This window comes from Micropterus salmoides, unplaced genomic scaffold, assembly GCF_014851395.1.
Source record: "Micropterus salmoides isolate LMB-PRFRI ecotype aquatic unplaced genomic scaffold, ASM1485139v1 Ms_hic_scaffold_2723, whole genome shotgun sequence".
Classification (NCBI taxonomy): domain Eukaryota; kingdom Metazoa; phylum Chordata; class Actinopteri; order Centrarchiformes; family Centrarchidae; genus Micropterus; species Micropterus salmoides.
In genome coordinates this window covers 1-22047 of record NW_024041955.1, presented here as the reverse complement: position 1 = coordinate 22047, position 22047 = coordinate 1, and the positions used below count along the sequence as shown (strand labels likewise).

Genomic DNA, 22047 nt, shown 5'->3' with positions numbered 1-22047 from the left:
ACTGGCAGTGGCAGAGTGCATTCCACAACCTGGGTGCAGCTGTTTGGAAAGACCGGTCTCCTCTGGTCTTAAAGTAGGTACGGGGAACTACCAACAGCCTCTGATCTAATGACCTTAGGTTACGGAGGGGAGTATGTTGTTGTAACAGGTTGGAGATGTGTTGACCATGTAACGCTCTAAAAGTAAGGACCAAGATTTTAAAATGAATTCTAAAATGAACTGGCAGCCAGTGAAGGGATGATAGGACTGGAGTAATGTGCGCTCTTCTGCTTGTATGTGTTAAGAGTCTAGCAGCTGAGTTCTGGACAGCTTGGAGTTCTTTATTACTCATGCATGTAAAAAGACTATTACAATAATCTAAACGGGAGGATATGAAGGCGTGGATGATCATCTCTAATTCTGTCTTTGACACAAGCAATCTTAGTTTGTGGCTGTGGCTCAGGAGATAGAGCGGGTTGGCCGTTAATCGGAAAGTCAGCGGTTCAATGGCTCCCCCTGGTTGCGTGTCGAAGTGTCCTTGGGCAAGATACTGAACCCTGAATTGCCCCTGGCGGCTGTTCCGCCAGTGTATGAATGAGTGTGACTGTTAATTTCCGTTTGAGCACTTAGGCTCAGTGTGTGAATGCAGATGTAGTGTAAAAGCGCTTTGAGTGGTCGAAAAGACTAGAAAGGCGCTATACAAGTACGGAGCATTTACATTTAGTTTGGATATGTTCCTTAGTTGGAAGAAGCAGTTTTTAATTAGTTGGTTGGAGTGATGCGCTAGGGACATTGCTGAGTCAAAGACTACACCTAGGTTCCTAAGGCTCGGTTTCACAGACAAGCCCAGGTCACCCAAATACTGTTTGATCAAAGTGGTAATGCTATCAGGTGTGTGGTCATTGACAAAAGAATTATTTAATTCTCGATCCCCCCCTGATCGATACCCCTATCCTAATAAATAAACGTTCAGCACATGAACAGATCCACTCCGACTGGGTCTAGGGGTTGTTCCAGGTGTGGGGCAACCAGCAGGTGGGCCTGGGGGCGACTGATGTGTGCCAAAAAAACCCTCAAACAAATTCAGGGGGCGGGGTACGGAGGAGGGGGGAGAAGGAAGGCAGAAAGAGAGGTTTTATTCAATTAAATTGTTCTAGTTAATCCCCCCCCCTTTTTTTTGTTGCTTAAGTTCAAAGCATCTCTATACTTCCCAACTTTGTTTCCCCAACACCACATCCCTTTTTCTACCTCTTGAACATACAAACACACACAAACACACACACACACCCATACACATATTGCCTTTAAACATCTTTAATATCCAACATTCTGTTATGTTTGTGCTCTGTTGTTTCTGTTTTCGTGTATTTTCACCAAGTACTGTTGTGTGTGTTATGTATGTCACCTGTTACGTGTTGTGTCATAAAATTTAAAAAAAAAGAGAGCATATTTTTGGAGAGAGAGAGAAGCAGGAGATTGGCAGGGTAGCTGATTCTGAGGTCAGTAGTGGTCTACATGTCTAAGGAAATGTGGGATGTTTTGTTTTCTTCCAACAATAGGCATTTATTGGCTGTAATAAATTCAATAAATATGTATAGATAGACAGATATACACAGAGGAAAATTTTATAAAATAAAACAAATCATACATACGTGTATCCATACATACAGGAATCATCACTTCAAATCTTTTAATCTTTCCACCATCAGGTTATTAAATTCAGACAGTATTCACTTTAAATAGGATCCTTATCAACAGCTTACGTATGTATGCTTATATGCAAGCCTAACTACAGGGATTGAACCAATCCACAGTGGAGTAACTGTAATTAAATAGCATTCTTTGGACCTGCAACTTATCTAAGAGAGAGATGAATTAGATATACATTTATATATTTAGCTGACACTTTTATCCAAAGCGACTTACATTTGCTTTATGTCAGAGGTCGCACAGAGTGGGGGATTGAACCAGGGTCTCTCACACCAAAGGCGTGTGTGTCTTATCCATTGCACCATCACCACCCCACCCTATCCTATCCTATCCTATCCTATCCTATCCCATCCCATCCCATATAGTATTACTTTAACACACATTAACCAGTGTTGACCAAAGTGCTGGACAAGTTATACAGAAGAAGACATAAAAAATAAAACCAGATAAATTATAAGATAGAAAAACAACACAGTTAGATACAAAATAGATAAATAAAGACACAAGCGCAGGTGTCCCTAAACAGACTCAAACGCCAAAGAATAAAAATGTGTTTTAAGTCGAGACTTAAAAGTGTGGATGGTGGGGGATGATCTAATAATCAGGGGTAGATTATTCCACAGTCTTGGGGCCACCACTGAAAAGGCACGGTCAGCCTTTGTTTTCATACGAGACTGTGGGATGGCTAAGAGGGATTGGTTTGATGATCTTAGGGGTCTGGAGGAGTTCTGAAATATAAGATGGGGCCAGTCCATGTAATGCCTTTAAAAACAATTAACAGCACCTTAAAATCGATTCTATATTTGACTGGTAACCAGTGAAGAGCAGCCAATATTGGGGATATATGGTCCCTCTTCCTTGTACCAGTTAACAATCTCGCAGCTGCATTTTGAACAAGCTGCAAGTGTGATAAAGATGAGTAACAGATACCGATACAGAGTACAAGGAATTGCAGTAATTAATTCGAGAGTATATAAGAGCATGCAAGACCATTTCAAGGTCCTTTACAGAGAGAATGGATTTAAGTTGTGCATTGGTCTTTAAATGAAACAGACTTTATATGTTTGTAGAATTTTAATGCTGAATCAAAGATAACCCCTATGTTCCTAGCAAATGGTTGTACATTAATGGACAGGGGGCCCAGATTTTTTGATAATTCCTCAATTGAGTTAGGGGAACGAAATAATATTATTTCTGTCTTGTTTTCATTTAGTTGGAGAAAGTTGATTGCCGTCCAGCGCTTAATATCATTTAGACAGTTGTAAACAGACTGTAAGGACTTTGACCTGGCTTCCGAGGTAAGTACAGCTGTGTAACATCAGCATCGCAGTGGTATATATATTATGTTTACGGAGAATGGAGCCCAAGGGAAGCATATACAAAGAAGATTAGATAAGATTGGCCCCAGGATTGAACCTTGAGGTACTCCGCCCTTAATTGCTTCTGAAGAAGAGGAAATGTTACCAATGTTAACAGAAAAGTTCTATCTATCAAATATGAGTGAAACCACTGTAGCGCAACACCACCTGGATACCAACCCCTTGCTGGAGGCAATCCAGGAGGATGTCATGATTAACGGTGTCAAAAGCCATGCTGAGGTCAAGCAAGAGTAAAATAGCACAATTTCCAGAATCACCAAACAGCAAGAACTCAGTCTGGCCTGAGTAAATTCTCCCCATGCAGCGTCGATGTGTCTAAAAGCTAACATGTTGGAACCACCTTTTAAGACCAATTATATTGGACCAACTCACTTTTACTGTCTGAAATTCAGCGCATCTGTTTGTTGATCTTTCAGAGCATCGTCAATCAAATCCATTCCACTTGAGGAATGCACTAATAAATTAAACTCCATTCTACAGCCGTCACTTTCACGCTGCTGTTTCTTCAAATCCATTCCACTTGGCTCATTTAGAGTCCATGTAAGTTAAACTCCATTCCTTGTTTTCACTGCTCGTGCCTGCTACACTGCTGCGACACAGCGAGGTAAACAAAGCATTTTAGCATTGCTGCTCAGGTGTGTCTTTGTGCTTACACACTGTCACTACATCACCTGATGTTTTTAAAGGCATCATGTGGGTTTTGTTGCAGCATTGAATTACAGTTACACTTACACTATGTTGTTATAGCACTTATAACAGAGTTATCTGACATTTTTGCTTGGCTAGCTAGCTACAGTAATGTTAACATTAATCAACCAGTGTTAGCAGCTCTTTGAAACCTGTCAATGAGAGAAGCTAGCTGTGGTACCTGTGCCAAATCTGATTCAAAAATGGACTGGAAAAAATTATTGTTTTTTTCATCTGCATGTTGACTTCAAGAAACTTCAGGCTGAGACCTGCCTCTTGTCAATCTGACAATCGAAGCTTCGCAGTGAAACAAGGATCATGCCATTTTGGCGATATGGGGGTGTGCAACATCTGTTTTTACATAGAACTACCAGTTTTCTCCCAATGAGTTAATATACAGCCTATTACAATATACATTTCAACATTTAATGCTGTAAATAAACATAATAAACAATAAATGTTTTTAAAGTGCATGAATAAATCCAAAATTGTAACCCTAACCCTGGGTCGTCAGTGCGCATGTGAAGGCGTAGCGTGTGTGTGTGTATGGTGGCAGAAGAGGAACGCTTGCTGAAGAGACACTGGTGTTGTGCCGAGTTGTTCGCACCTCGCGGGACTTTCAGATAATTTATCACCCTTGATGAACACACAAAGAATATTTTATCATTTAAATAGCCAGCTACTTGAAATAGACAGAGGAAACGCTACGTGCATGCAAAACTCTGCACAAGAATGGTGAATGGCAGGCGAGAGAGAAAGAGAGAGAGAGGGAGTTTTCAAAAAGCCTCAGTTTAGCTGGAAATTTACAGTGTAAGTTGAATGAATAGAAACTGCAGCTCTGCAGCTTCTCAAGATTAAAGTGGAGCCACCATGTGTAAATTAAAACATTAGAAACTTTAAAAAAAGAACTCCTGACACCCGGACGGTTTGGCCTGAAATGGACCTGCCGTTCGTGAACTTTCCCGCACTCCCCTATGGCCAGTCCGCCCCTGCTCAAGAGTCAGTCAGTGCTTTGGGTTATACTTCCTAATGTTTTCAAATGTTTTGGCATTTTTAACAGTAACTTTTATGCAGAGAAGATGACTTTATGAGATTCTTTATAGTAACCAGCTACCTTATAACTTCATCAATTTACATGCAGAACAGGTTTTACAATATGACAGTATTTATACTTTTATTTAAATACATGCAAATATGCTTTATTGCCTTTTAGGTTATTGTTTATTATTTAAAATGAGTGCTTCCATGGGCGCTGCCATTGTCGTGTGACGTAATTCAGCTGTTACTCGTGAAGTCGGGGTACATACAGTGGGTACGGAAAGTATTCAGACCCCTTTAAATTTTTCACTCTTTGTTTCATTGCAGCCATTTTCCAAAAATCAAAAAAGTTCATTTTATTTCTCAGTAATGTACACTCAGCACCCCATCTTGACAGAAAAAAACAGAAATGTAGAAATTTTTGCAAATTTATTAAAAAAGAAAAACTGAAATATCACATGGTCATAAGTATTCAGACCCTTTGCTCAGTATTTAGTAGAAGCACCCTTTTGATCTAATACAGCCATGAGTCGTTTTGGGAAAGATGCAACAAGTTTTTCACATCTGGATTTGGGTATCCTCTGCCATTCCTCCTTGCAGATCCTCTCCAGTTCTGTCAGGTTGGATGGTAAACGTTGGTGGACAGCCATTTTCAGGTCTCTCCAGAGATGCTCAATTGGGTTTAAGTCAGGGCTCTGGCTGGGCCATTCAAGAACAGCCACGGAGTTGTTGTGAAGCCACTCCTTCGTTATTTTAGCAGTGTGCTTAGGGTCATTGTCTTGTTGGAAGGTAAACCTTCGGCCCAGTCTGAGGTCCAGAGCACTCTGGAAAAGGTTTTCGTCCAGGATATCCCTGTACTTGGCCGCATTCATCTTTCCCTCGATTGCAACCAGTCGTCCTGTCCCTGCAGCTGAAAAACACCCCCACAGCATGATGCTGCCACCACCATGCTTCACTGTTGAGACTGTATTGGACAGGTGATGAGCAGTGCCTGGTTTTCTCCACACATACCGCTTAGAATTAAGGCCAAAAAGTTCTATCTTGGTCTCATCAGACCAGAGGATCTTATTTATCACCATCTTGGAGTCCTTCAGGTGTTTTTTAGCAAACTCCATGCGGGCTTTCATGTGTCTTGCACTGAGGAGAGGCTTCCGTCGGGCCACTCTGCCGTAAAGCCCCGACTGGTGGATTGCTGCAGTGATGGTTGACTTACTACAACTTTCTCCCATCTCCCGACTGCATCTCTGGAGCTCAGCCACAGTGACCTTGGGTTCTTCTTTACCTCTCTCACCAAGGCTCTTCTCCCCCGATAGCTCAGTTTGGCCGGACGGCCAGCTCTAGGAAGGGTTCTGGTCGTCCCAAACGTCTTCCATTTGAGGATTATGGAGGCCACTGCGCTCTTAGGAACCTTAAGTGCAGCAGAAATTTTTTTGTAACCTTGGCCAGATCTGTGCCTTGCCACAATTCTGTCTCTGAGCTCTTCAGGCAGTTCCTTTGACCTCATGATTCTCATTTGCTCTGACATGCACTGTGAGCTGTAAGGTCTTATATAGACAGGTGTGTGGCTTTCCTAATCAAGTCCAATCAGTATAATCAAACACAGCTGGACTCAAATGAAGGTGTAGAACCATCTCAAGGATGATCAGAAGAAATAGACAGCACCTGAGTTAAATATGAGTGTCACGGCAAAGGGCCTGAATACTTATGACCATGTGATATTTCAGTTTTTCTTTTTTAATAAATTTGCAAAACTTTCTACATTTCTGTTTTTTTCTGTCAAGATGGGGTGCTGAGTGTACATTACTGAGAAATAAAATGAACTTTTTTGATTTTTGGAAAATGGCTGCAATGAAACAAAGAGTGAAAAATTTAAAGGGGTCTGAATACTTTCCGTACCCACTGTATATTTTCTCCTCGAGTTCACAAGTGGGAAATCCAACATCGGGTAGCGTTCCATGGTACTTTTTGTAGTTGGAGGTTGGAAATTTCCCAATTCCGGGTTGCCTGGAATGCAGCATTTGTCCACTGGGGATTCATGGAGAGATGAAAGGAAACCATGCCAGGAGAGAAGAAACGAGGAAATATGTTGTAGAGACATGAGACATCCTTTCCTGTGAAGTGTCACGTGAAGCGGTGTCCGTTTCTGATGACAGCGGCAGACGCTGGGGACATGTCCCCACCACTTGGCCACCAAGGAGATTTGGGTTATCTAGCTCTGCTTTAAATTGTTTTATGGATAAGTTTGATCTGACTACTCAAGACAATCTAGAATTGACTACTAGCCGTCATCGAGATGTTTATTGAATAACATTTCAGTCAATATCTGTAACTCCTATGACTGATCATAAAGTGAAATATTTCCTCCTTGAGCATGAACAGGTCAAACTACAAATTAGGGAAATGATCAACACTTTTTGGAGCAGAGCAGAAACTCAGAATTCTTATGGGAGGAACATGGAGCTCCTAAAATATGAGATGTGGAAGTTTCTCAAGAAATTCGGTGGTGACCGAGCCAAGGAGAAAAGAGCAGCTGAGGAGGAAGTTATTGTGCACTTAGCTTCTCATTCCCAATGGGAGGACCTTTCTGATGAGGAGAGATGAGAATATAATAAACCACAAATAAATTAGAAGACATATATAAAGCAAAAGCTGAGGGAGCATATGTTAGATCCAGGAAAAAATAGATAGAAGAGGGTGGGCAAAACTCTGCCTTCTTCTTTAGTCTGGAAAAAAGGCAGTCCTCACTGGTTACTGTTGATCAGATTAAGGTAGATGGTAAAATAATTGACAACCCCAGAGAAATAGTCTCTTATTGCAACAACTTCTATAGAAAGTTATACACTTCTAATTAGTGAGGCAACTACCAACTCCTTTATAGAATCTATTGGCCACTGCAAAGTTATATCCCCAGAAGATAGAGATTTCTGTGATTACAGTATTTCCCAGGGTGAGGTGTTAACAGCTATTAGAGGTCTGAAATATAACGGAAGCCCAGGGTGTGATGGCATAACAGCTGAACTATATTAAATGTTTGATGAATTTCTATTTCCTTTTCTGCGTTTTCTTAGAGAGTTCAGAAAAAGAAGCTCTTCCAACAACTATGACACAATGTGTCATCAGTCTGATACACAAAACAAAGAACTAAACAAAGGCAGACACTGTTTAGAGAATTGGTGCGCTACCACTCTCCTAAACAAACAGTCCCAAGTGAGAGCTGCGTGGAACAGAACCAGGAGACCCTAAGGTTACTAACTGTGTGGCCGCTACGGTTTGCTGTCTTCGCCGTCGTGTGTTGGTATCGTGTACTGTCTCTTGTATTGTAGGCTAACAGTTAGCATCAGCCGAGTCACAGCTGGTAACGGAACGATGCGGGGTAGCCTGAAACGTGGCTGGTGTGTGAGCTGCAGCTGTGGGCCAACTTACTAACAAGGATAATACTGAAGTTATACCAAACACTTCATCATCAAATACACAGCAGAATACACCACAGAAGTCTCCCACTGAGCGAGACGAAAAGTTACTCATTAAAAATGTTTTAGGGCTGGGCGATGATATATTATCTCTGAGCAAGCTGTAAGGTTAATAAAATTTTGGTTTCTAATATATGAAGACGTTTGTCTGATGTAATACTTATCCATGAGAGTTAGTTGCTTTCAACATTAGTTTGTTTTATGTTATGTTAAGACATTTGTTATATCGTGATTATATCACCATCCGTAGTACATTATTTTGAAAATAGCCTTAATTCTCTGATGTCTGCAGGTCTAAAGTTGATTTGCGGTGTCAGATAAGAGGCATATTCATTGTCTGATTATGAAATTTTTGCCCTTATTTTTGCTAATAGACTTAAAGAAGTGTTGATAGATGAATCACAGTCCAGGTTCATGAGGAAACAACATATTGCAAACAACATTAGATTAGTGCTGGACATATTAGATTATAATGAGCTGTTACTTGATTTTTACAAGTCGTTTGATTCACTTGAACACTGTTTTATTTTGAAAGCCCTTAAAAACTTTTGGAGATGGTTTCTGTAGAACTGTCAGAACCCTATATGAGAAAGGCAGTAGTGCAGTCAAATTGAAATTTGGCACTTCGCCTAGATTCAGTGCGTCACGTGGAGTCAAACAAGGATGCCCTGTTTCTCCTCGCTCTTTGTGTCTCTAACAGTGCCTTGGAGGGGATAACTATAGCTAATAGACATATTATTATTAGCCAGCTCGCAGATGACACAACAGTTTTCCTGAGAGATGCCTCCCAGATTTCCCCTGCAATAGAACTAATTCATGGTTTCTCACTGGCGTCTGGTTTAAAGTTTAACTTGCGAAAATGTGAACTAATGGCAGTTCAAGAATGTCTCTTCTATATTTGATATTCCTGTGATGGATAAGGTAACTTACTTTGGAGCAGTTATCTCCAAAGACCAAAATACAAGAAATCATCACAAAACACACAAGAAATTAAACCATTGGGATTTATATGTGAGAGGCAGAATATTACTATCTAAAGCAGAAGGCATATCCAGACTCACTTATTGGCTCTGTCTTTGGATGTTAACACTGTGTTATCCAAAAGAATTGACAATATGTTTAATTTTTTGTGGAAAAACAAAACTCATTTTGTTAAAAACTCTGTGATTATGAACACTACTTGGTGTGGGGGTTTGAATTTCTGGACTTCATAACTCTAAACAACACCTTCAAAAATCAGTTGGCTTAAAAAATTTACTTATAATCCTTCATCGTTATGGAATTTCTTTCAAAATGCAATTTTTTCCAAGATTGGTAGCCTGGACTTTCTTTTATTGTGTAATATAATATCAGCAAAATCCCTGCCAAACTATCAAAGATTCATAAGCAAATGCTTTTGTCCTGGTCTCTCTTATTTAAACATAACTTCTCTCCATACAGATAATCTATTTGGAATAATAAGGACATTCTCTATAAAAACAAGTCAATATTTTTGGAAAATTGGTTTAATAATAATATTTTACTTGTTTGTCAACTGTTTGATACTAATGAGAGACTCTATAGCCTAGCAACGACATATCAAATTCCCATATCAGTTAAACATTATGTGATTGTTTTTGATGCCGTTCCTCCAGGAGTCAGGATGCTGCTGGGAGGCATTAACTTCCGATGGCCACTTCATCACACTATCAATTTATCTGACACTGCTGTGGGGAGTTTATGCTTCCACAAAGCAACGGGTTACTAAAACTTATTAGTGTTGTGGGTCCAGCCCGGCTGACGGTGAGTGTCCTGGTTTGTTCTCGTTTTTGTTCTCCCACTGTTTTGTTCTCCTGTATTCTGCCTGCCTCCCTGTGTCTCCTCCCCTGCGTGTTCTCCTCTCTCTCCCTCCGCTCCTGAGCCCAGCCAATGACCTGCACCTCGTCAGCAACCTCCCCAGCCTGCCACACTTGCCAGTAATCAACCTCATCCCTGCCCGTATAACAACCCCGGTTCTCCACTCCATCTTCGCTTGGTCGTTGTTGCTCCCAACCTGGTGCCAACCTCTCTCAAGCTCTGGTTAACCTCAGAAGTGATCTTTGTTTTCCAGCCCCCGGTTATTCCCTGTGTTATCTCTGTCTCTCTGCTTTCCCTCCCAGGTTCACTCACCCTCGTCCTCCGTTCTGTCGGCCGGGCTCATCCTCTGGTCCTCTCCTCTCAGGTTTCCTCCACGGCGCCCTCCTGGGTCCCCCCACTCCTCGCCTCACCGCCTGCGCCTCGCCTGCTCCTCGGTCCTCCGTGTCCACATCCCCCGGTGTCCACCTCTCCTCCATCTCCTCTTCCCTAGCCCCTCTGTAAACTCTCAATAAACCTCCTTCCCTCTGAGAGTTGCGTTTGGGTCTGTTCTGTCCAGTCTCATAACATATTAGAGGTTTATCCCCAAAAAATATTGTTGGGTAAGCATATATCAGGTAGGTGTGAATTTTGTGAGTCTGTGGAACGTGATTTTTTGAGTGTCAGAAATAGATGAGAGAGGGCATAAGAAGGTTAGGGCAGGGGTGTAGGTGCGACTTCGAACCTGGGGGGGGGACGCTGAAAAGCACTTATAGTTGATAAATAAATAGTCTGCAAATAGTAGTATTATTTTTCTCTATTCTTTTTTTGTTTTTATTCTTTGCATTGTTTATTCCATATTTATATATTTCTACATTTATTTATGTCAGCTGTGTATGTTTGTCTGCATGTAGCACCTTATCACCAAAACAAATTCCTCCTATGTGTTACACTACTTACACTACAGTTATTGTTGTTATTATTGTTATTATAATCATTAACATTACGATGGTTACCATTAACACTATTATAAATATCTGTACCATTTTTCATTTAGTCTATAGCAACATCACCTTCACTGTCTGTACCTCTGTGTGTATATTGTGTAGGCCCCCCGCCTCTCTCCCCAACCGTCGAGGCAGTTTCTGCCTCTTAAAAGGAAGTTTTTCCTTGCCTCTGTCGCCTAGTGCTTGCTCTTGGTGGGAACTGTTGGGCTTCTGTAAATATCATCACAGAGTACGGTCTAGACCTGCTCTTTTATGAAAAGCGGTGTGAGATAACTGTTGTTGTGATTTGGCGCTATATAAATAAAATTGAATTGAATTGAACTACTTGGCAATAAAGCTCCTTCTGATTCTGATTAAAGCAGCTAGTAGCTGCTGAGTGAAAGCCAAGATTAGCTTCACCTGCAACATTCTGTTCAAATCGCTATTAAACAGTAACCAATGTAAAAAACAAAAAACAAACAAAAAAACAGGCTAATATCCATCAAAAGAAATCGATGCTCTTTTCAACAACAGGATACTGTTAATATATCAGAATAAATCTAGTGATCATGTAACTTAGATGTTACAGTGTGAAGTTTACGTTTTCTCTGCAGAGACTAAAGACGCTTTTAATGCGGCGTTAATGGAAAGTGAAAGTAGGTGCTGGCCGGCTTGTTAAAGAGCAATGCAGGCTGCTTTCTTACAGGCCAACAGTGCCATGGTGTGCGCTGACTGGATTTCAGTTGTATCAGTAGAACAATAAAACCTTAAACTGAAAAGGTATTTCCCTGATTTTCTAAATGTTTACATCTAACCCAGCTCATTCATATCTGTGATAAGCGCCCCTCTCTGTACCACAAAGGAGACCTGGCCTTCTTCTGCGTAACTGCGCACAGCCTGGCTTACAGCTCATTTCGGTTAACAAAGCCTATTGCAGCTTACAGACTGGTGAAGTTATGAAGGTATGAAGGGAAAATGTAGCGAAAGTAAAAGTAGATAACTGGCCCACAGAAAATACTGGAGAAAAGAGTAAAAGTAGGCTACAGTTTTAAAAAAGGAACGTGAAAAGCTGCCAATAACTTTTTATTTTATATATTTATTTTGCAAAATTACGTTACTTGTAACAAGTTACTACCCACCCTGCAGCAGGCGTCCCCACTGCTCTCTTCAGGTACAAAAAGAGCAGCACAAAATAAACGTAATATTGAGGCACGTTGCTGCACCTGCCTCGAGCTAACTCTTTTTTTCTCCTTTAACTTTTCAGCACCACATTTGCCTTGTGACGCATGTTTTCTATAGGCTACATGATTTTTGTCCGCGTTTCAACCGTTTAATCATGTATGATGCAGAGTGTGTGATTGATGAATTAACTAGTCACTCAAACCGCCTGGCCATGAGCCAACTCCAAAATCGCCGAAAAAAGTAAGAGGGACAAAACATAGATTTCAAAATGTGGGGGGGCCATGTCCCCCTCACGTATAATGGCTCCTACGCTGTGGTTAGGGTGTCAAGGGAATTCACTTCGGAACTTATTACTGGGAAGGTCAATAAATTACATTAATACAGTTATTTAGATTCTTAAAGCAGTGGTTCTCAAAGTGGGGACCGGGGTCTAATTTGTGTCAGTATAATGGTCCTTGACGTGAGAAAGGTTGAGAACCACTGTCTTAAAGGACACAGGACTGACAGAAAGGTATAGTTTATTTTTTGGTTTTGTTTCAGTTTTGTTGTGATGGTTTTATTTATTTCCGGCCCACACTCCTGGAGAGTAGGTGGCGGTAAGGCACCATAAAAGTTAGATGCCAACCACCATTTAACAACAAAGAAGAAGGAAGAAGAAGGAGGAGGAGGAGGAGGAGGAGCCAGTGGGGCAAAAATTTAACAAAAATAGATAATTATGAAATTATAATCAAGGCACCTTATTTCCATTCATTCAACAGTTATTGTTCAGCTCTTCCTTCTGTGTCACTGTAGCTTTACTATGTCATACTTGTAGTTTTGAGAGTCTTGTTACACATACGAAAGGTAGTAGATTTTTTCATTTTCCAATAAACAACCAGAGAAAACAAAACAAAAACTATCTCAAGTTTTAGCTGAGAGTAGACATATTGGTGCTTGTATATAACTACAGATAAGTTACATTGAGTTCTGAGAACACCAGTTATCACTCCAGACCTATAATAGAGGTAATCCAGGTGATATGTATCTGTTTATCGTTAATTGAACACTAAATATTGCAGCATAGTGTGACACAATTTTTGTATTGGCTGGTGTTTGTCCGACAATACTAGTAAGGAAGATAAATAATTCTTTAATCCATTCCTGAAACAATTCAACATAGGTTTTTGCTTCTTCCATTTGCATACGTGAATGTGATATTTTCCCATAATTATGATAATGTTAACCATCTCACATATATCCTTGGACAGGTTATTGTTGTATAATAAAATCTGCTGTGCTTCAAAGTTATTTATGTTCTTTATTCTGACATTAAGCCAGTCTTTCATGTTTTGCCAGAACTGTAATGTAATTTGACATGAAAAGAAAGATGTTCAGTAGTTTCTGGCTCCACCAGACAGAAACAACAGAGGTCAACCTCAAATCTGAATCTTTTTTGCAATGTTTCTGCGGCTGGATAATACCCATTAATAATTTTAAATTGCATTTCTTTTATTTTTGGAGAAATCGGCCATTTCAGGTATTTTAAATATTTATCTATGATTAGTAGTTATTATCTATTGTTTTAATATTTGCTTTTTTTGCATAATCATGAAAGGCTTTGCGAATAGCTTTATTGTTGCACTTCCTATCGCTGATTTGCATTTGTCCAATCTTTAATTCTGGCAAGACTACTTGTACGTTTGATTGTAAGAGCGTGTTTTGGATTAGGTTCACAAGAGGAAGTGGTATTACTTTACATATTGTGCTATATTCCTTATATGAGCACTGGATTTTAAATTTGTCTTTAAATGTATTAAACTGAAGAATCCTACCACTGTCATCCATTAGGTCTGTTACAAAAACAATATTTTTGTTATACCAAATTGGGTTAAATAAGGTTTTCCTATTAATAGTGATTGTTCTGTTGTTCCACAAGATGGAGTCATGTGGAGTAAAATTGTGGGAAAATATCATCTTCCAGTAGAATAGTACTTGTTTGTGGAATTCTGACACCTTCACAGGTAGTTTATTAAATTCAAAGTCATATTTTAGCAAAAATTCTAACTCTCCCATTTTCTTAAATATGATTCTGGGGATATGAAACCAAATTGAGTCAGTCTGTGACATAAAGGCTTTGATCCAATTTATTCTAAACACCATGGATTCAAAGTCTAGTGTTGTCAGACCTCCTTTGTTATTTTCTCTGACCAGTTGTGATTTTTTTATATAGTGCGTTTTGTTTCGCCATATAAATTATATATTACAGAATTCGCTTTTTTGATGTTTTGGGGAGAGATATATAAAGCTTGGCATGGATAAACCAATTTTGAGATACCCTCAGATTTGGACAGCAGACCAAAAATTGACAGATCTCTCATCATCCAATGATTTAATTTTTTCCCCATATTTTAATTTTTTTCGTTAATATTACTTTTTTCTCTTTCTTTTAGTTCTTTTATTAAGTTTATGCCTAGGTATTTAACTTCATGTTTAACGGGGATGGGTGATATATGTTTGTCTGAGCACTGGTACAGTGGTAGTAATTCACATTTGTTTAGATTTATATTTAAGCCTGATGCCCTGGAGAAGATAGATTATGTTTAAAGCTTTCCCAAGTATTGACTTATCCTTTAAGAAGAATACCGTATCATCTGCAAATTGACTTAAACGAAATTCATAATCAAAAACCTTAATCCCTTTAAATTCTGGATGGTTTACAATTAGGTAGGCCAATATCTGAGTACTTAAAATGAAGAGTTTTGGTGATATTGGACACCCTTGTCTTATTCCTCGAGACACTTTGATTCTAGGGGTCAGTCCTGGATTCAAAGAAATATAACTGATTATATCATTGTAAAACAATTCAATAATTTTGCAAAACTTATCTCCAAATCCAAAGTTTTTAGTGTTCTATGGAATCAAAGGCTTTAAAAAAATCAATAAATAAAATGAGACTGTCCGATTCTAGGAGACATTGGTAGTAAAGCATATCCAATTTTAGTCTCACATTATTATGAATATGCCTACCTTTGATGAATGAGTTAGGAGAGATGGGCCCAATCCCAATGTCCCCCCTAAGCCCTGAACCCTCACAGACTTTACTGACATCTCTTGGAAAGTGATTGAGTGCAAGAGGCTGCGATAGCTCAAAATGTTGTAAACAGGAAAAGGACAGCCCTTTGCCACTTTATCACGTTACCTTGATGATGCTGAAACACATTGCGCACTTTTATTTTTTGTTATTTTTAAGTCCTGCAGGCTTTTACCCTGCAGAGTGGAGGAAAGGTAAATGTCAATAATATTTGTAATGAATCAATACACTATTTCTGGTCTAATAGCATCATTAAGCAAAAACTAAAATAAATAGTTAATAAAAAAATAAACTAAGTGTGTAATAAGGTGATTGCATTCCTCTGTGTTCTATGCAGCATCTTAAGTTAAGAAAACTTTCAACCATTTTGACATCAGCATTGTCGATGCTTGTTTGTTTACTGTTTTCTTTCTCTTAATACACGGATTTGCCGTGATATTTCTCTCGCTTACGTGCTTCCCCTGGTAACCCCATACTTTTTTTCTTTCTTCCCTCTTTATTGCAATTCAAAAGTACAAAGTGCAAACATAGACCAGGGTTACTATAAATAAATAAAGAATAAAAAAAGAATAAAAAAGAAAATAATCAGCAGTTCAGGCAATTAAGAAGTTTACATATATCGAGAGTCTTTAAGTCTTTGGGGTTTGTAGAGTGCTGAGTAGTTTGTATGTATTATTCCAATTCACTCATAAATACTTTAAATAAAGGTTTGCGGTTACTTTTGTGAATGTGGAATTTTGCCAAAATAATGAAGAGATTTATGAGTTTTTGTTTTAGAATGCAGACATCATAAAAAACAAACGGCACATCTTTGTACAGCAGAGAAAAATGGGCAGAAATGTTACAGCTGATATACTGTGCAAAGTCTGCCCAAAAAATAACAGTACATAGACAGCTCCAAATAAGTGTATGGTTGTTTCACAATGAAGTCCACAGAAAGAGCAGTTAATGTCATTGTCATTTCTCAGACTTTGCAAATAATGTTTTGCTGGGTAGCGTCAATGGAGAAGTTTGAAACAGACGTCTCGATGTTTGTTTGTGATCAAGTATTTTGAGGGTATGGTTCAAACCTTTTTCCACTGGACATTTGAAACAAATCTTCCCCAGTAATGGATTACATACGGGATGGTGGCAATGTCTTTCTGAAAAAGGGACCTAATCTTCTTTTCCGGCTTGAAGGGCTGGGTAAAAAGCATATTTTTCCTATCATAGTGTCATTTAACAAAACAGACCGGAAGAAAGAAATGGTTCAGTGTTACCCTTAAATAACATTATCACACCTTTGGGAATGGTGTCCATTACAACAGCAAACTCTTTCGGAGTGACAGGGATGGTACAACAAGACAAGAATTCAGAATAGTTATTTAGAAAACCTTACGAGTTGAATAACTGTTTTACAAAAAGAAGATTATTGTTAAACCAATTCTGAAAAAATATAGATTTGTTTTTTAATAATATACAGGTAAAACTTGAAACATTAGCATATTGTGCAAAAGTTCATTTATTTCAGTAATTCAACTTAAAAGGTGAAACTAATATATTATATAGACTCATTACATGCGAAGTGAGGCCTTTTGTCTGTAGATGTCATCTAACTTGTTAGATGCCGTTAGATCTACCGTTTAATATGTTTGAGCTAAGAAGAGCAATTACGAGTGCTTGTTAGACCACTCTAGGGAAAGATAGTGTATGTTATGGAATGTTGGCACACATGACAGATAGTGCACTGGACATGGTGTTGGGATTGTTTAATAAAGTCTGGGATATTGGCCAACTTCCTTTAGCTTGGAAACAAGCAATAATAGTGCCCATTCCAAAACCAGGAAAAGATCAGTCAGACCTTCTAGCAAAAGACCTGTTGCATTAACTTCACATTTATGCAAAATTATGGAACGAATGGTCACCGAGTGGTTAACATATTTCCTAGAGAGTAAAGCTCTTCTGTATCCATACCAAAGTGGGTTTCATAGGGGTCGGAATACAATGGGATTCAGTATTGTGCTTAGAATTAGATATCAGGAAAGCACAGACCAACAAAGAAATATTGATAGCTGTATTTTCTGAGGTAGAAAAAGCATATGATATGCTCTGGAAAGAAGGGTTACTAATTAAGTTGAAGTCATTGGGTATTGGTGATGGAACATATAATTATGAACTTATTTTTATGAACTTTTTATTTGATAGGAAAATACAAGTAAGAGTAGGCGCAGAATATTCCAGTGTATATAAGGTAGAGAATGGGACTCTTCAAGGTAGTGTGTGTAGCCGGCTGTTATTCAACATAATGATAAATTACATTTTCTCTCAGGTTGAACAAAGCGCAGGGAAATCTTTTTACACAGATGACGGGGCTCTGTGGGTAAGAGGCCACAATGTTTGCACGTCAGTAAGAAAATACAAGCTGCAATAGTTGCTGTGTAAAAATGGGCAAATAAATGGGGATTCAAAATATCTGTAGCAAAAACACAGGTGATTGTTTTTCAAGGCGGCATAAAGTCACACCAATTTCCATGAAGTTACATGAACAACAACTTGAGCAAAACAGTTTGGTTTGATGAGAAGCTCACATGGAAAATTCATTTAGACAAAGTTGAGATCAAATGTAAAAAGGTCATCAATATACTTTGTTGTCTGTCAGGACAAGAGTTGGGAGCAAGCAGAGCAGCTCTACAAATATATATACAGTACATGCAGGTGCAGCAGTTTATACCCAGCAAGTGAGTCATATATTAAGAAAAGAATATCAGATCATGTGTCAGTGTATACCACGGAATTGACTGCAATATTACTGGCCCTGCAGTAGATAGAAGAGAGGGGAACAAATAATACTGTTATTGCATCTGATAGGTTGTCTGCACTTATGAGTATTAAATCTGGCAAATCATCAGTTAAATCCAATATCATCAATGACATACTCCTTATATTATACAGGATGGAGCTAAAGGGCTTATCCACATGCTTCCTTTGGGTTCCTGCTCATGTTGGTGTGAAGGGAAATGAGCGAGTGGATATTCTGGCCAAAGGAGCACTCAGAATCAAATATGTAGACCTAAAAACCCCATTAACTAAAGATGAAGCTAAGACATTTATCAGGACGTATGTACAGTCAGTTTGGCCGGAGCATTGGGACAATAGTGAAACTGGAAGGCACCTATATAATGTACAGAGACAGGTTGGTGCTGGGAGGACGGTGGGCTGGAAACGTAGGGAAGAAATTTAATTGTTTGAGAATACGACATCCAGGTCTCATCCTTTCGTTATATAAATAGGCAAGCACCCAACTGGAAAATGTATATTGTAACCAACCAGAAACAGTTGAACATGTTCTCCTTCAGTGTAGGAGATCAAGAAGGAACGCCTCTTTCAGTCATTAAGGAAGGCAAAACATCATGATGTCTCATTGACAGGTATCTTGGGGAAAACAGCAGGCCAGATATATTGTCATATAATTAAGTTTCTTAAAGAAACTGAGTTAGATAAAATAATTTAATTTAAATTTTTGTTTGTTTGTGTTGTGTTTTGGTTATTTTATTTATTTCCTGCTTAATCTCTCGTTCCGTAGTCCAGTTGGTGGCGGTAATGCACCGTTAAACTGGTTAACCGCCATTAAACCCTAAAGAAGAAGAAGATGCAACAACAACAGCAGCAGCAGCAAGAAGAAGAAGACGGCGGCGGCGGAGAGTCCCAAGTGAGAGCTGCGTGGAACAGAACCAGGAGACCCTAAGGTTAGTAACTGTGTGGCCGCTACGGTTTGCTGTCTTCGCCGTCGTGTGTTGGTATCGTGTACTGTCTCTTGTATTGTAGGCTAACAGTTAGCATCAGCCGAGTCACAGCTGGTAACGGAACGATGCGGGGTAGCCTGAAACGTGGCTGGTGTGTGAGCTGCAGCTGTGGGCCAACTTACTAACAAGGATAATACTGAAGTTATACCAAACACTTCATCATCAAATACACAGCAGAATACACCACAGAAGTCTCCCACTGAGCGAGACGAAAAGTTACTCATTAAAAATGTTTTAGGGCTGGGCGATGATATATTATCTCTGAGCAAGCTGTAAGGTTAATAAAATTTTGGTTTCTAATATATGAAGACGTTTGTCTGATGTAATACTTATCCATGAGAGTTAGTTGCTTTCAACATTAGTTTGTTTTATGTTATGTTAAGACATTTGTTATATCGTGATTATATCACCATCCGTAGTACATTATTTTGAAAATAGCCTTAATTCTCTGATGTCTGCAGGTCTAAAGTTGATTTGCGGTGTCAGATAGATTGTCTGTTGATCTAAAACTTTCTGTGTGGAGTTTCCATGTTTTCCCCGTGTCTGCGTGGGTTCTCTCCGGGTACTCCGGCTTCCTCCCACCGTCCAAAGACATGCGGACTAGGTTAATTGGTGACCCTAAATTGTCCTTAGGTGTGACTGTGAGTGTGAGTGGTTGTCTGTCTATGTGTGGCCCTGCGATGGACTGGCGACCTGTCCAGGGTGTACCCCGCCTTTCACCCGATGTCAGCTGGGATTGGCTCCAGCCCCCCGCGACCCTGTACGCAGGATAAGTGGTTGAAGGTGGATGGATCCGTCAAAAGTTTCACCAGTTAACATCAATTAGCTCAGTGAATTGACTAATTGAAATGAGCCCTAGTACTGCAGTCCTTCAAGCTTTGTCAAACTGACTGGCTGTGTTCATGCAGACAATTATATATTTATTTATATATTATAACTAAAAACCATATGCAGAGCAAGATATTGACATTTCTTTTCACCTCTGCAACTGACTATTGTCATATCCGATTATTACAATGAGTAGATGATTAATTATTTGGTCAAATAACATCAGAAAACAGTTAAAGTGCATTACAATTTACTACAGCCCAGGGTGATTTCATCAGATGTCTTGTGGTTTGACTAACAGTCCGAAACCCAAAGATCAATTAATCAAGAGCAATCTACTACATGAAAATGCAGCAGATGATCACATTTGATTTCATTTCTGTCATTTAAAATCTTTGACGCTTTTTATTTTTTCAATCAGCACACCAGCATAAAATATTTAAAGGGAAGAATGGTTTAAAGAAGAATCAGCTAGTGAACTGATAGATAACCATAGCAGGGAACAGGAGCATAATGCAGTTTGCACATCAGTATAAACCATACAGTTGTCTTTCTCCCTGTGTAGCAATATGGCCTGTGTCCAGCAAGTGGCAGCAGTAGGACAGGTTCTGGTGAACCCAGGACTGGACCTCGCCCAGCGCTTCAGAGCCTTATCACCCTGAAGAACTGGGAGGTACAAAATGTCTACAGGACACTGACACATTCATGAACATACGTGTGTGTATATTAGTGAAGAGCAAAGCGAGGCTTTATGTTTATGTTTGAAGCAATTGTGTCGAGGCTTCGAAACTTTGACACCCGTCTCCACGGTGACACCTACTGGTCCCTTTTGATATCGAAACATCTTGGTAGGGTTTCATTGAAAACAATGACTGACCCGCGTTTACGATTCTAAATGTTTTATCAATACATGACCAAGGATTTGGGAGAATCACCATACAACAAACGCTTTCAGATTGTCAGAGACAGCAGATGGGGATTGCAATAAAATCTGTTTATAAACACGTCTGTGTGCTGTTTCATAAGTAATCACTCATTTAGCCGACGCTTTCTCAAAGCGACTCACAATTGCTATGTCAGAGGGCGCAGCTTGGAGTAACTAAAGGTTAGTGTACACATGTATCACAGTGGGAATCAAACCCACATCTCTCACACTAAACCACCACTACCCTATCCATTTTCCAATCGGAATACCTTATTGATCTACGAGGGTGATTCTTTGTTGCAGATACTCTAAGGAAAAAGGAACAGAAATAATGGGTAGGTAGTTGAAGTTAGTGAGTAGAGATATAATAAAGTATACCAATCTAAGAATATAGCCTAATAATAAATGTGGATATCTACGGTATTATACAGTGCTTATTAACAAAGGTGTAATGATAATTGGCAGGAAAGATACAGGCCCTAGTGTAATAATAATTAATATGAGTGATGGCAGTGATGAGGTGTAATGATTAGAAATCCTAAATGATTAAAGTTGAAGTTGTTTCAAGAATGATAAATGAAAAGCGGAAAATGTCTCACATTTGTTATATGTCAAGAATTTTATTCAGAACTATTCAGCTGTGACTGAGTCGGGTTTTTTTTCATAATTGACATCGCCAGCCTTGGAAAAATTTGGTGACATGGAACATTTGTTGCTGGCAACAAAAAAGTATTTTTTTGGCCTACGGTGCAGATATACTACAGCACGTCGCTCCAATAAAATCAAATGATTTGTGTCCTTGGAACATATCTGTCAAATGAGTTAGAGTCTGATGTTTTTTTGTTCCAACACTGTGGAATCAAGCAGAGAAGTGCAGGGTGAAACGCACCAAAGCTTCACTATGGTCACGCGACTTGACGTTTGAACCACGCTTTGGAGCAGTGTTCGAAATGTCTGTGCTTGGGATCTCAACATAGCGTCGAAACGTCAGTATCGACGTCCCACCGAATCGACTGTAACAACCTATGTATAGTAATGTGCAAAAAATCCGGACTGCTAACAAGGAGAAGAGTTTATGATGGTCCTCTGTGTTTACATCATGTATAGGCTTTGTTGTTGACCTGTTTATGTATTCAGTCATGAAATGTAGCCATAGACAGAGGCAGCATTTGTTGTTGCATGCCACGGTCTCTGATACA

General features: G+C 39.3%; 1 long non-coding RNA gene across 1 annotated transcript; it reads left to right on the top strand.

The window, feature by feature from the left end:
* The first annotated feature begins 7159 nt into the window (after nucleotides 1–7159).
* On the top strand, nucleotides 7160–10627 carry LOC119881820. The gene is made up of 2 exons (XR_005440421.1): nucleotides 7160–10045; nucleotides 10402–10627. It is a non-coding gene; the product is annotated as an uncharacterized LOC119881820 (long non-coding RNA).
* Nucleotides 10628–22047: the final 11420 nt, after the last annotated feature.